The following is a 15,157-nucleotide window of genomic DNA, read 5'->3' as shown; positions in this document are numbered from 1 at the left end:
TAAAAGCCAAATAGGAAAGCCAAAGGTAAGAAATAAGGAAAGTCTACAAGAGCTTGAAATTGAGCACCTTGACCTTGAATATTTGCAAGAATTTTGACTACTACAGCTGCATTTTGATCCCACTTCTGATCTTGTCTTTTAAACATAAAGTCTTATTTCTAGCTCTTCAGCACTAACCTTAGGCTCAGCTCACAGCCCCACCTGAAATCAAGGTCAGCATGGTTGGACTGCTACAGTGCCTCAGGTGCCTGCACCTTAAACACCCTGGCCAGGAGAAATTCCCCACACTAAAATCAACATCAAAATTAACCCACTTGTTTGGTTTTTTCTCTGAACTGAATCTCATGCCAGATTTTTAAAAGAGATTTCAGCATTTTTTATTTTGAAAAACATTTATAGAAAGGTAGTTTTCTTCCTCTCACACAGTTTCCCAAATCAGCTCCTATCATTACAGGTATCTCAGGCAACTGCTCTTTATCAGGATTTTTAACCCAGTTGTCCTTCTGCCTCTCTACCATTTTCTGCAATACAAGACTTTTAGGCTTATTCTTCCTTCATATTACAGAAATATTGTGAAGGAACTCTGCAGTGGAGTTGCCCTGAATTTATGCCATTATGAAGCAGGATTTGTCCCTTTGAATGTTGGGGACAATATGCTGCCCACTATCATTAAAATAGGGCAGAGAAAAGTAAACTGGGTATAACAAAGCATTTTAACTAGGTCTCCTTATCTGCAGGACCAGAAAGAAAGAAAAAATATATGTAGGCTAAACTGGCAAATAATCTTTTCCCACTGATTTACAGTTACTGGAGTTTGTTTGGTTTATTGATAAATTATCTTCCTATCGGGATTCTGTGGGTGATTTAGGAGTAAAATAAATGTCTGGCTATGACTTAGGACTCCTTAATGTTCAGTTAACAACAAGGTAAAAAGTGCTACATGAAAAAAAATTACTCTTGTCATCACAGACTATACATCATCAGAAGCCTAGTCCAAATTAATATCCACACCAACACAGCGTGGACGTGTACGTGTTGCACATCTCCTCATGGCTACCACAGCTGGCCAAGCACTCACTCTCCAACCATTTTGATTTTTTACTCCACATCTCAGCACAAAGGGAGAGAAGTTTTCAGTTGCTGGGATAATGCTCAGGCTTTTATTACCCGGGCAGTGTTAGGAAGGACAGCAGTTTTAGATTCAGTGATGAATAGGGAGCAGCTGTGCTGGTCATGCCATGGCCTCAGCATCACCCTGTGCAGTGCAGTGCTCTGGGGTCAGGGCTTGAACTGCTCCCAAAAATCGCAGTGCTGACATCCCCACACCTGGGTGAGGACAGGAATGCTTTTCCTGTGGGGCTCAGCAGTCCCAGACTCAATACATAATCCTGTTTTTAATGCAGTTTTGCCCTGTGTGGCCTCCATGAGCAGTCACACAGATGAGTGTTGCTGCAGATCCAGCCCTGTGACTGTTCCCAGCCACGCTGCTGCTGTCAGCAATTCCATCTGCATGGGACTGCATGGACCTGAGCCAAACAGAAACCCCCCAGCCCCAGACTACAACTACAGGGAGCATTTTGTCCCATCCTCATTAGTGGCTGTCAGAACACCTCTGAGTCCATCAGGAGCCATAACTGTTTGAGGGAGACTGGTTGTCAGACCTGTTCCAGAGGTTACTTTCCAAAAAGCAGCTTCTGCTGATTCATCCCCTACTGACACTGCTGACTTCCTGTAAATGCCTGACCTGGGAATATAAATTACTATTAAGGCTGACAAGGATATACCCTCTGCAACAATAACTCAGGCAGCTGTGGTTTCCTAGCACAAAAGCACATCCCTTTTGCTTTGGCACAGTGAGCACATCCCTGGGGGGGTCTCTCGCTGACCTTAGTGAGGCTGGTGTGCTCTGACATGGGGGACAGCCATGCTCACACCACTGGCTCAGAGACTGTGACCATTATTCTTTGTGGGGAGAATGATGTATTGCAAAGGACTCAGTTCCTAATGTCTTCATTCTCAGCACAAGGCTCTAAATGACATTACTCATCCCTCTCAGCATTCGAGATATCCTAGAAAACAGCCACTGCTGCTGGACAGCATGGAAATTATAAGGGCTATTAATTCAGTCCCAAGGTTTCAGGGCAGGAACTGATCACCAAGTGGAAGCAGGAAGGAATTTCTCCTCAGCAATAGCATTATTGCAAAAAGTTATGGGATGAAGTGATCACAGAACTGGGAAGGCAGCAGAGGGAAGTGGTTTTTAGCATGCAGTGGGACCATGCCTATAAAGGAGCAATTGCACTAATATTCACAGGAGCCCCTTTGAAGACACATAAAGTGTGGTGTCTTCATCCTTACTAGAGAAAATTTCCACAGTGCTCCACTGACATCTGTCATAAAACAATCATATAATTCAAGGTTACAGCTTCAAGACTCTCTTAAAGGTACAAATTTGTTATAAAATTCACTACGTTAATTACAGCTAAAATTATTCCCAGCATTTTTACTTTGGTACTGAAACATCTGTTTGCATCTGCAATAAGCCTCTCTTATCCCACAGCAACTTGCATAATGTTTTCATTAACACCATCTAGCAAATGACAAGACAATATTCCAGCAATGTTTCTCCCACTAACAGATGTGATCTTATTGAAATCTCTCCCTTTGGCTCCCTTTAACTTCTTGCTTCCCTGGAATGATAGGATATAGAAAAAGGGGAAAATAAAATCTACAATGAAGGGGAAGTTAAGCAACCATAATGCAAGAAACCTAGAGTAATAAATGATCTGAATTTTGGAGAAAGGGAGCTTGCAGATTATTTGTACTTGCTCTTAAGATGGTGTGCCTCAACCCAAACTCTTTATTTTAAATGAGGCAAATGTAGCTGTCACTTAAAAGTGAGATGAGTGGCTGCTTTATGAAGCTGTTCGCTATGCAGGCTCAATCATATCTGCCAAGTACAAGTTTTCTTTCAGCTGAATTTCTAGATTGAGGATGGGCTCACACAAGATTCCTTCTCACCTCAGTCTTTGGTTGAACTGTTTGCAAGTCACTGTTGCTGCTGGATGCAGTGACAGTGCTGCCTAGTGCCCAGAAATCCCTTCTAAATTCAAAGTATTTCAGGGCAAAAGAGATCCCGCAAGGAGCACACAGGATATTAACACACTTTGTTCATTGGATATCAAACAATTTCTCAGTAGGAGTCTTGACACAAGCAGGCTCCTCACAGTCCTCTGAAACTCCTAAGGTCTGGCTTTAAGCTCTGGCAAAGCCAATATTTTCCTGCACAGACTATTTTTGAAACTTCCTTGTTTTGGAAGTCTCTTTAAAACCTTCTCAGCTTTTTTTAATATTGCTGCCACCCCAGGAGCTGTCATCCTGTCTTGTGACCCAGCTGTCTCTTGAGCCTGAACTCCACCAAGTCCTCTGCAGTTTCTGTGGTGGCCTGGCCCAGCTTTGGAGCCAGATGTCCAGCTCACAAGGAGGGAAAAGTGAACTTCCAACCTGTTCTCAAGAGAATTATGCCTGGTGTCTGGATCCTTCCTGTTGCTCTCTAGTCCCCTTACTTTTTAAGCAAAAGCAATTCATCTGCATGAGAAACTCTGATGATGGATGCAGTAAAGAGTAACTTTATACCACCAATCAAACACTTAATAGCATTCCCAAAATTACAGCATATTAGTTCCATAGCTGTAAGAAATACTTCTTTTTATTATTATTCTCATTTAGCCTGCAGTATATCAGGACTTCATTTTCTGAAATCAATAAGAGAGAAGAAAGTCCGATTTAGCACGTGAAAGCAGCAGTAAAGTGCAATAAAATGCAAGTCTCTCTTCTCTTCCTATGTCCTGGTATTGTCCTTCAGGGTTCACTACTAAAGGATTTGCCATCCCATGCTCAGTTTCTCATCAGAGTTTCACATTTCCTGGGTGCCTTAATTGTCCTGGGGAAGACACTAATGATCCACAGATTGCTGGAGTGACACTGAACTTTTGTACCACAAAACTTTACTCCAGCTCTTGCAGGGTTGTCTAACCTAAAATATCCCAAATGTATGTTTTAATGTACATGAAGTTGGGTTGAAGTTGTCACAACAGTAAACACTTGGGTAATTTTTACCTTTTCCTTGCTTTTTAGCCTTTAGCGCTCTTTTTAAAAGCTTCATTCCCAAATGTTGAAGGCTATGAACCAATCAAAATCTTAAATCTTCACATAGTTAACTGTGAAATTAAAGAAAAATTTTCCTCTCATGGGAGGCAATACTATGCTCTCATGCACCATCAGTAGCCATCTAGTAAACAGATTCTGTCTCCAGCCAAGGTTCTCCTTCCTGGTTCATACTTGTTTCTGGAGATTCCTTCAACATATTAAAATCGCATTACTTCTCCTGCATGTGCAGATCTGCCCTGTGGGTGTGCTCTTGCTGCAGCCTCCCTGAGAAGGTGCTGCTCTCACTCCTCTCTCCCTGATTGCTGCAACCTGCTCATGGTCTTCCTTTAGAGCCCATATTCCCCCAGATCCCTGGCTCATGCAATGCAGCCTAGGGATGTTTCCATAGGAGGCACTGGGGAACTTCTGCTCTACATAATTTCAAATTTATCCAGAAAACAACAGCCTCGTGCCAGGCTTTGTATGAAGTTGTTTGAACCATATTTGCACTGTGGTTCAAAGACACCAACCAAATTATAAAACTCTTGAGCTAAGGCTTGACATGCTTCAGATAAACAAAATATTACAGCTGTTTCAGTTTCAGACTGGGCAGCTGAGGCACGGCAGGGCTCAGAGCCTTTGTTACACTGCACCAATTGTAAGGTCTTAGCCTGACATTGCTTTTCAGGCGTTATTTGGACTCATCCTTTTGGCTAATCATCTGCCCCCAGAGTAGTCCGTACTCTGTTTCTGTTTCAGCACTCATTGCCTGTCCTTGTTTTCTTTCCTCCTTCTCATAACCTAGGCATCTGATTGATTAACCATTCTTTATTTTGAGAATGTTGCCAAACTTTCTATTCGCCGCTGTGTTCTTGTGTTTCTGGATCATTAAGCATGTAAATTAAATTCAATTGCAAATCGAAGATATAATTGTGCACATGCAGGGGGGGGGCTTGAAGAATAGGGAGGACTTTAATGAGATTGAAGATATAATTGTGCATATGCAGGGTCTTGAAGAATAGGGAGGACTTTAATGAGATAAGATATTCCCACATCTGTAATTCTGACCTACTCAGTCTTTCAGAAAAGGACTGCTCAACAGATTTGAAATTGCATCATTTGAAATCATTTTGGCAGCTTTTTTAATCAATTATCTTCCTCTTATTGAAGTTTTCTGGAAGAAGAAGGACAACCCTTTCATCTCCTGCTCCTGGCTATTCCTGGTGAATATGTCTATTACTAGATTGCTATCCCTTTGACTTAAATTCAGATATCTGAACGAAACAGATAATATACCTTGCTTTTCAGTGGAAAGAAATGCAAATGTTTGGATCCTTGAGTCCAGGCAAGGATGGGGTTTTGCCACTCCTGGTGCTGGATAGAGAGGACCCTGTAACATATCACCTGCCTTGTATATTTTTTTCATTATTTTTATGCCATTTGAAATACCAAAGAATAAGTTTGATAAAGCAGCAGTTATTGAAGCAAACCAGCTTACTCCAGTGCCCAAGCCATAATCACCATTGCAAGTCTTCTAATAAACAAATAAATTCATCATGTCTTGGCCAAATTACAGCCTTGTTCATTATTCACAAGCTGAGCAAAAAATAACTTGCAATAACTAGTGTATAGTGTGAGTTTTTCTGGTTTTTCTTCTCAAGGGATAATTATGATCTGATATTAATTGTTTTATATGTATTACTGTTCAATTCTATAAATTGCATGTACTAAAGTATTTCTTTTCTTGGCATGAGGTTTATATGGTCTTGCAAGCAGGTTTACCGGGGATTTGAAATCCATGAAACTCTAATGTGCTGCTTTGTAGCATCTAGACAGAACTGCCCAGAGTATGAATTCCATGTCTGGGGGAAACAGGATGACAATCGCCCTGATGGAAATCTTAGTTTCAGTTTAGTAGCACACATAACCCTAAAATTTACTTTATTGAAAAATTTATGTCAGTAAAGCTTTATTGCCAGGAAAGCAGAATTTGGACAAGGGAGGTTTACAAAAATTGCTACAGTTTTCACATTTTGAAATTAAAAAATTATGGAAGTTTAGTTTGTAACATTTGTCCAGTAATTATGCTGTACTTGCCTAAAATTTCAGTCTGTAAGACACTGAGTGAAGAAGTTATTCCTGACACCTTATCTAAACTCTGTGTAATTCCTCCAGCACTGCAGACATCTGCTCATTTCACTGTAGCACAGTGCTTCTTCATCACCTGCCAGAAGATTTGTGGGCATGTGGTCTGCAGAGGGCTCAGCAGGTGCTGCTGTGGGGGAGATGGAGCAGCAGCAGCCAGCACTTCCTACTCCCCCTTTCCTCAGAAGACTTTGAAATGAGCATCATATTTGCCTCTGCTCAGATTACTTGCCAAGGTAAAATATGCAAATAGCCTAGAATTAATCTGCACAAGGGTATGTGTGCCTTTTCTTTTAAAGGTATCAGTTTACTCAGCTTGCAAATGCTGCATTTCCAGCTGTCAATTATGAAGAATTAAAATCAACAGCCTTTATTATTTATTGTTCTCTATACCTACTAATAGCCTCTTAATTGTGTTTTGGATAGGGTATTTTTAGAGGGAATCATTAAGTTTTCATATGCTGGCAGACTAGAGAATTAATGAGAGGCTCTTAATTTAGCCATAAACAACTAACTTTATTTAAAACATTCAATTCCCTGCTATTCATTTTGTTGCTCTAATCTTCACATCCTGTCCTGACATACTGCTGCTCTGGCTGTAAGATTTTTCCTGTGTCTCCTTGTGGGTGCCATGGCCCACCTGCTCCTGCTGCTCCCTGGATCTGGAGAGGAGCAGGGAGCCAGCCTGGGGCAGGGCTGAGGATGCCCACAGTGGAATGCTGCTGTGTTGTTTGCTGGCTGTCCTTATTGCCTCACTCTGCTTTATCCCTTTGCTTTCCCCACCCTTTTTGTGCTGTGGCACCCTGGGATGTAGGAGCACTTTGTTGTTTCAGCAGCAGAAGGGTTTCAGGGACAGCCCGTGCCAGTGGCTGCAGGTACCCTCCAGACATTAAATGACTTCTCACACAGATGGAAGATCAAGGCATCAACGTGAGATTTTCTACCAAATAACTAGGGTGGCTCAGCCCTGCTTTAGTCCCAGTTTTAGATCATACTGCCTTAGAGTGGCCTGTTTAAGTCCTACCATGCAAGAGATAAAGAAAGAATATAGCTGGATAACACCTAAGCTATGTTTTCAGCTAAGCCTTGAGGACAAGAAAAGTTCATCTGATTGTGCCATATCTTTGATCCCTGCTCTAGGATCGACTCCCTCCCTTCTCAACTCCTCCCCCAAACCCTCCCAAATGTCTTGGCCAGACTTCTCTAATTTCTTATTAATCTTGTATCTTATTTTAAATTAGTCTGTATCTCCATCACTAAACATAGTTTCTAATATTCTTCTTCTAATCCCTCCTGCTGTAGTGTTTTCCACACCAAAAGGAAAAAAAAACCCAAAACCAACCAAAGACAAAACAACTGAAGTAATTTTCTAGAGGCTGCAGAATAGCTGCTTTCCTGTCCTATGCCATTTTCCTAGGATTTTCTTTATTTTATGTAAAGCGGAAGGTGCCGATTGACAGAAATAAAACATCCTCAGGGGATCTAATTCCAACTTGTTTTTGCAACAATCCATTGCTCTGATGAGAGCTGTAAGACATTTTTTCAAGGACCAAGCTCTTCATGACTCTGTTGGTTCAAGAAATACACTTTCCCTCATCAGGTGGGGAGAAGGGTTGGGGAGCAGAGGCCACACTTGGTACTTCACTTCTTCTGCTGTATTCAGTGTTTTTTCCCTTCCTTCACAGCACAGAAATCAGGCAGGGGACCGCTATGAAAAATGCAGAGGGGAATGCCTGCTCTGTCCCTTCAGGTCTGCTTTATTCCATTCCAGATAAATATTGTCAGCTCCAACCATGCTCACTAGAAAAGAGAAGTGCTTGGTCAAGAGCAGAAGAGACAAGCAGGGACATCTCAGGAGATCACTAACCTATTTTTCTGTAGTAAGGAGCAGCTAAGATGAAACTTCTTGCCTTTACACCACATATTTATAATAAAAATAAGATTTTAAAATATTCATTTAGTACTAGATGTAAGGGCTAGACTGAGGTTTCAAGAGAATAAGGCATTGCCTTACCTCAAATATCCACATGATCTGGTAAAGTACAGAGAAACCCCCATTTCACTGCTTCTACAGAGTTGTCAGTCCTGTCCTGGGCTGACCTCTGCTGAGTTCCCTCACCTTCACAGCACTGTTGATCCTAAGCCTCTGCAGGAATACCACACCACTTATTAATTAGGCCAATTCCTCACACAGCAGCTGGTGGAATCTCTTTCCTGCTGGCACCCCTGTGTCCATGCTCGGTTCTGGCTGACTTTTGGAGACCAGATAGAGCATGTGATTTTATTTTTTTTTCATGTCCTTAAAGGATGATGCTAGTCTGGCAAAACACAGACACCAGGGACTACCTGCTACTACTCATCTGTGTTCAAATGCCATTGCCATCCACCTGTTCTGGTTCTTGCATGCCTGAGGTGCTGAGATGGAGCCACTTGCCTCTCAGCCACCCACACTTCCACACAAGACAGGAGAAAGCTGAAATTTCATTTTTTCAAGCAAGCACATGGCAGGATCAGAGAGAAAAAAAAAAAAGTTTTTAAAACAATTAGTTTGGGTCATCCCATTAACACACAATAATCTTAAACCAGGCAGATGAAAAATCAGGAGGAATCACAAAACTGCACCTATAGGCAACAATTGGTAATGCAATTCAGAGACAGGGTGGAGGATTGTGTTTAAAACTGGTCCTTTCCCTCACACACCACATTTATAACTCCCTTAGTGCTTTCAAAGAATAAAGCAGTTGTACATAAGAAAAGCCTTAGGTAAGACCTTGACTCCTTGCTGGATTTCCACATTGCACGGGGGACTATAAACCCAGTTTTCCCAGAGTGGGCTGGAGGAGTTCATCTCAGCACGCAGGCATTGGCGGGGAGGGTGGCACATTGTGTCTGTGGAACACTTCAGTGAAGGGAAAATGCTGTCTTGGGAAGTGCAGTCAGATGCTGGGAGACAGATACAGAAAACCAGAATGACCCTGACTCAAGGGCTGAAACAGAGTGGAGAGGGATCAAAATATCCTGGTGTGCTTTTCTAGAGGAGGAATGAGTCAGTTTTCATAGGTACCGTACAACAGTGACATCCAAGAACACAGCAAAATGCAAACAAGGATGGAAATTTTCCATGTTAAGAAGACCTGGCTTCTAATGTTTGTTGTAAAACAAGAGTTTTTGTAAGTGTAAACCTTCTTACCTTGGGGTTCAGAGTGTCATAAGGGTGACATCTTCTGAGGAGAACATGCTTTCTCCCATCAGAGGGGCTGGAACCCTTCTCACATGGGTGGGGCTGTGCCAAACCCCCAGAGGGCTGTGCCTCCTGTGCCAGCTGAGCTGTCCCTCCTGTGCCAGCTGAGCTGTGCCTCCTGTGCCAGCTGAGCTGTGCCTGCTGTGCCAGCTGAGCTGTCCCTCCTGCAGCCAGGCCATCCCCCTGTGAGCCACACCAAACCCATCTGCATCAATGACACCCTCACCAGCTAATTCTCCCTGGTCCTCATGTGAGGCCACAGCACAACCCCTTGTAATGTTATTCCAGATCAGCTGCCAGCTCCTCCTGGTGTCCCTGGAAGTCACAAATCGGTTGGCTTGCCTGGCTGATGTGGAGGGCAGTGTGAAGCTGCTACCTCAGAAGGACAAAATAAGAAAATCTGTGTTCCCTGCTCTGCCTTTCCCCCCACTGCTTTAATCAATCTGGTTTTCATGAGGTTTGTGATGAGCGAAGCAGGCATTTAGGGACCGTGTTACAGACACTCAGGAAAAGAAGAGCAAAGGTCCCAGGGCCCTTCCTGGCATTGCTAGCTAACAGACTTTCCTCAAGGTGGGGAGAATAGGGCAATCTATTTAAATTCAGGTAATAAAAAAACCACATTCTTCCTCTATCCATCTATTCTTGCAACCTTTAAGATGAATAATGAATAAAAACCAAAGGAAGACTTGGTATGCTTTTCTAGAAAATGTTTCCCCTTCAGCTAATAGCAATATATCTTTACACCTGCTCAGTCAATTTTTAATCAAAAGTAAAAATACCCTCTTTGACTTTTTGTTCAGAATATCAAAAGCAATTTTCAAAGGTCTTAATAACACTTAAGCACCTAGACTCAGCTGAAAATTTGTGTACATTGCCTACTGAATTGCTTCGATGTATGCCTCCAAAAATCTCATCATACATCCAGAGATAGATTGTGTGATGCAGTGAATTAGCTGGATATAAGCAGGAATGTAATGTTAGTTCAGTGCTTCACCAGAGCTCATTTATCCTGTTTAGAAATATGCTTGTCTGCTTATCCACCTAGTTAGGATGTGATATTACTCCCTGAAAATACACCCTGCAGGTAACAAGAAACACACAAAAAGCAATTTCACTGTAATTGATTCCTTTGTCAAAATGATGTAAAAACAAAGTAACTTCATAAACATCTACAGAGCAAATCCACACTTCATCACAAAGATAAGCATTAGATCTCTTGAGGTATTGAAGAATTATGCTAACGTATATGAAAAATCAGAATGCAAAACCAGAATATGTGTCTGTTCACAAAAACAAAGGGATGATGCACATACAGATATTACATCTCACACCTTCATCACTAAAGGTACAGCTGTGAGCAATGCATTGTTCCACAGGAGAGCAAGTAGCTATATTCCATCAAAGATCCTCCAGTAGAGATGTTCCATGTACTGGGAGTGCACCCCACAACAAAGACAATCATGACAGCACAGCTGAATACTCTTCTCCATCATGCACAAACACTGGTGATGTGACCATCCTCAAGCTGTGGTTCTGGAAGGTGAAAAATGTTCTGGAATATTCTTACAGCTCTTCTGTGGGTTTTGGTGGTTTTGGGTTTTTTTTTTTAAGATTTTAAGAACCAGTCCCTTAAATGTAGATTAATGATCTCACTTTACCCACAGTAACCAACATCCCTCACGGTAACCAAAAACCCAGTTGAGTAAATGATTCCAAGTAGCAAAAAAATGTTGCAAGTTTTCCTTTTTTTGAGGCAAATTGCTTGTTTGACTATTTTAACAGAAGGGATTTAGAATTGACCACATATTCTGTTCAATCAGACCATGATGTCAGAAGCTCTTTTATCCATCATTCATATTTATCAAGAGGTCTTTCTTTAATTCCTTGAATAGACCTTAGGAGAGCATTTTGGTTCCTTTATTCATGCTTTTACTCATTAGGCCACTGGCACACAACAACCATCCTGGTTTCACCAAAAAAGTAAAGCAGAACTTTTCAGAGCTTGGGGTTTAAGGTTTTTCCAGCAAATCTCCTACAACCCTAAAGCAGCTTCTGCAAACTTTCATTTTGATCGCTCTGCATGAGAAGATTCCAAATTCTGTAAATCTGTAAACTCCTACAAATGTTCAGATGGAAATGTGGCCCCCTGGGGCCACAAATTTGAGTGTACAGATGGGAATCTCTTGTTTTCCCAAGTTATTTTCCATGGGCTTGTGAAACCTAATCTTTAGATCAACAGGGTTCCGTGGACCACAGCTTGAAAATCTCCAAAGTAATTCACAAAAAGGTTACTCTCTCCTGACATGCAGGGACAGGTGCTGATCTGCAGAAGATGTAAAATGCATTCTTACTGTAAAACTGCACAAATGATACACAGGATCACAAAAACGTCCAGGTCCACAAATCCACAGAAAAGACAACAGATATCAAGCTTGTGCTGGCTAAAAGACTAATGTCTCAGCCTTGCAGTTATTCCTGCAGGGAACTGAAGGTTTAGACTTCCCTTTGCATCTTCATGACATCACAGTATGAAGTGCTCAGAGAGGAAAGGGTTATTTCCCATGTCCCTGTTCACACAGGAATATTTTTACAAATGTATCCTCCATGCAATGAAAATTTAGGAATGCCTAGAAATGGCTCAAAGGAAAGCTAAATAGGAAATTCCTGAGGGAAAATGTCCCTCCTCCACTAAACATTTTAAATTTCAACTATTTAAAATTTCTTAGCTTGATTGTCTGTAGCATTGCTTGGAAATAGAGATTTCCATCAAACTATTAAGAAACACACTCCTTAGAGCTCTACAATTTCAGAAATCATGAAATATGGGAAAGAAAAACCAAACAAGCCTACAAAGCCTGTTGTCCTGTCCTGCATGTCACAGATGAGCCATATGGCCTTCTTTGGAGAAAGGTAATAAACCTGAGCACACCTGAGACCAGCAGAAATTCCCATTTCTCAGAACTCAACAGCACCAGTGTCACCTTCTGCATGGATTGTCTGGGCTCCAACTCAGAGCTCAGAAAATCATCAGCTGGTGACATGGGTTAAACCACTTTACACCACAGCTACCCAACCCCACTTTGCCAGCACTTCCCAGCCTGTCAGGAAAGTGTGGGAAAGATAAACAGGGGAACTTTTGAGATCTTTTGAGCCTACATTTAATAGAATTATGCAAGTAAGATTTATAGACTAGCTCAGTTTCTCCAAAATATCATGGCGTATATTCTGTATCCTCACATTTTCCTCTCTCTTGCACCCAACCCCACATTTATCCACATCTTGCCTTCCAAGAACAGGTCTTCCCATAAGGACTCAAGCCTAGTTGGGGAAGGTTCTTGTGGCTTTTTCTCAAAAAGCCCTCAGAATTCTGGAATTTTCCAGTTAATTTCTCAGTGGTGTCACATCTCTGAAGGAAAACAGGTCAAAGACATGAATGACATATTTAGCAGCTCTGCAAGCTTTCCCTCTTTTCCTGCATCCCTGCTCATTATTTGGAACACATCACTCGTTCCCTTTCAGAATTAACCTGTGTTAATCTGTCGGTCATCTCCCACCCTGTCCTGTGTTGTATCTCCTTCCCAACATTTCCTTTAATCAATATTCCCTCCAGACACACTAAGTGCAGTTCTTTTTATAAACGAATCTGCTCTCACCCGGGAGATTTGACATTCAGACAAACTAAATGTCCCTCTTCATCTAAATAATTTAAGGGATCTGCATCCCCTATCAAAGACTAATATATCAGGCACTGCCAACAAGGCACCTTCATTGTTCTTCAGTGCACATTTAAAGTAAATTCCCTGCTTGGCAGCAGAGCTCTGTCAAGAGCCATAGTGGCTCAAAGATTTCTTCACAGAGCTGTTGCACCATAAAAAACACCAGCACAAGCCTCCCAACAGAAACAGTTGTGATCACCTGCCCCAATGTGCAGCCCAGCAAAAAGGGAAAATCACCCAGAATAGTCATGATCAGACACTGTCTCATAATTGAGCTCATGAAAAACTTCCAATACTTAAGGCTCCCCTCATTTTCAGATAAATTTTGAATTAGCCTCCCTGATGAGCTTACATTTTTCATTTAACCAGGAATTTATGTCTTCAGCTTCCAGTCACCAAATATTACATCTGCTCAGATAGTGATGCCTTTGTTCTCAAAAAATTTCTTTCCCATTTGAACTCTGAGAACATCACCTCTGACCTCTTTTTTTGAAAAGTTTTAGCTCAAGGCAGGTTTCTCCTTGCTTGTATTTCTGCACAAGCTGTCTTTGGAATAGTGTTTCTAAATGCTGGATATCAGAGCAAGAACAAACTCCACCTACACAGATATACCCCACAGAGCTTTTCTGATGTCTTTCCCCCTCTCCTGCAAATGTGACCTCCAGGGCACAGCCTTTTGATCCTCTGTCCTTTCTCTGGTTGTGGATGGACACCAGCTCTGCACGACTGCTGCTGTCAGGGGAAGCTGAGGTCTGCAGCAGCTTCTGAAGACAAACTTTAAGGCTGGTCCATTGAGGATAAGAAAAAAAAAGCCAGAACTTATGACACAGAGAGCAGACTTTAGATCCAAAGTTTTCAGCCTGGACTGATGTCCATGACCTCTTTTTAAAGCTAAGATTTTCAGAAGGGAGAAGCCATTAGTGGTGATCAGAGCTGTTTGCTGTTAACAGAGCCACAAGTGAAGAAAAATGAAATTTCTCCTTTCAGATGCTGGTACCCAGGGTAATACCTCTTACTTATAAAAACAAGGTGCTGGGAAAATCTTCCTGTCTCCTCATCATTCCCCCTGCCTGGGTGCACCACATTCACTGTAATAGCATTGAAAAAGATAACCACGAAACATTATCCTGTCTTTAAAAACAACAAATGTAAGTGCTGAGGAAGGTAGTCAGTACCAATCACTTTAGAAGAAGCATTAATAGAATGAACTGCACTGAAAGAAAGCTGGTTTTTCATACATTTGCTGAAGCCCTGAAGCAAAAAGGTATATTTTCTTCTAGAACTACAGGGCTGAAACAAAGTACGTTCCAGAGACAGAACAGCTGAACCAGAAGAATGAGAAAATTTTATGGCATCTTCAGGTCCCACTGCCAATCTGCCCCACCTGAGGCCTTTCATTTCATAATTCTTCCACTGAAACTGAAGCTCTCCCAGTCAATATCATAGATACTGGATGCAACTTGCATCCTTGTCTTTGCCGTGAAGAGGGGCCAGGGAGTGCCTGATAATCCCAACATGTGGAAACATGGCTTTTGGTGAAATTATGTGCTATTAATTGAGAGGGAGACTTTCCATCATAACCAGGCAGTGCAAGGATTGTACTACTAATTTCAATCCTTTAATGTTAATGAAAGAGAACTGTTGCTGTCGAAACTAATAAGGGATTTTTTCACTGTGCCATTTATATAGTAGAAGGAATTGTAAAATAGCTTAATGATAGATAACTGTACTGCTGGAGCTTCCTTAGTTTGTCATTTCATACAAAAGGATCTCAGCCACCATAAAATTAAATTTCTCCACATTGCAATTGTTCAGCAATGAGACAAACCAAATTTTCTGCTAATTGAATGCAGTGTGCTACTTATATATTCATAGTGAGCTGGTGCTTTCAGCACCATTGCTCTCT

The sequence above is a fragment of the Onychostruthus taczanowskii genome, unplaced genomic scaffold, assembly GCF_017590055.1.
Source record: "Onychostruthus taczanowskii isolate IOZ18803 unplaced genomic scaffold, ASM1759005v1 scaffold24, whole genome shotgun sequence".
Lineage (NCBI taxonomy): Eukaryota > Metazoa > Chordata > Aves > Passeriformes > Passeridae > Onychostruthus > Onychostruthus taczanowskii.
This window is presented reverse-complemented; position numbering follows the sequence as displayed.